Genomic DNA, 510 nt, shown 5'->3' with positions numbered 1-510 from the left:
AAATAAACTAGTACTATTAATTTCTTACTAAAATAAAGTAGGTAGTTCTATATAGTAATATTTTGATTAGATCATCAAATCTCATAGACCTAAATTTTCTTACTAAAAATAAACTTGTTCTATTAATTTTCATAATAAAATAAACTAGTTATATTAATTCAACTAGTTCAAATCTCATATATATACCTAATTAATATCTAGCTAATTCATCTAAAATTGACATTAATATTTAACATCTTTTCCATATAATTCATCTAGCTAACATTAACATTCTAACATTATTATCTACGTAATTATCTAACATTAATCTAAACAACAGAAGATAGAAAATAAGTAAAAACAATGTGTGTGTGTGTGTGTCTGTGTGTGTGTGTATGTGTGTGTGTGTGTATGTGTGTGTGTGTGTCTGTGTGTGTGTATGCGTGTGTGTACGAGCGGGGGGCAGTGGCGTACGGGTGGCGGCGGGCGATGCGACGGGACGGGCGGTGGGCCAGGCGGCGGCGACGGGCG

The sequence above is a fragment of the Triticum dicoccoides genome, chromosome 6A, assembly GCF_002162155.2.
Source record: "Triticum dicoccoides isolate Atlit2015 ecotype Zavitan chromosome 6A, WEW_v2.0, whole genome shotgun sequence".
NCBI lineage: Eukaryota > Viridiplantae > Streptophyta > Magnoliopsida > Poales > Poaceae > Triticum > Triticum dicoccoides.
Note: the sequence above shows the minus strand (reverse complement) of the source record.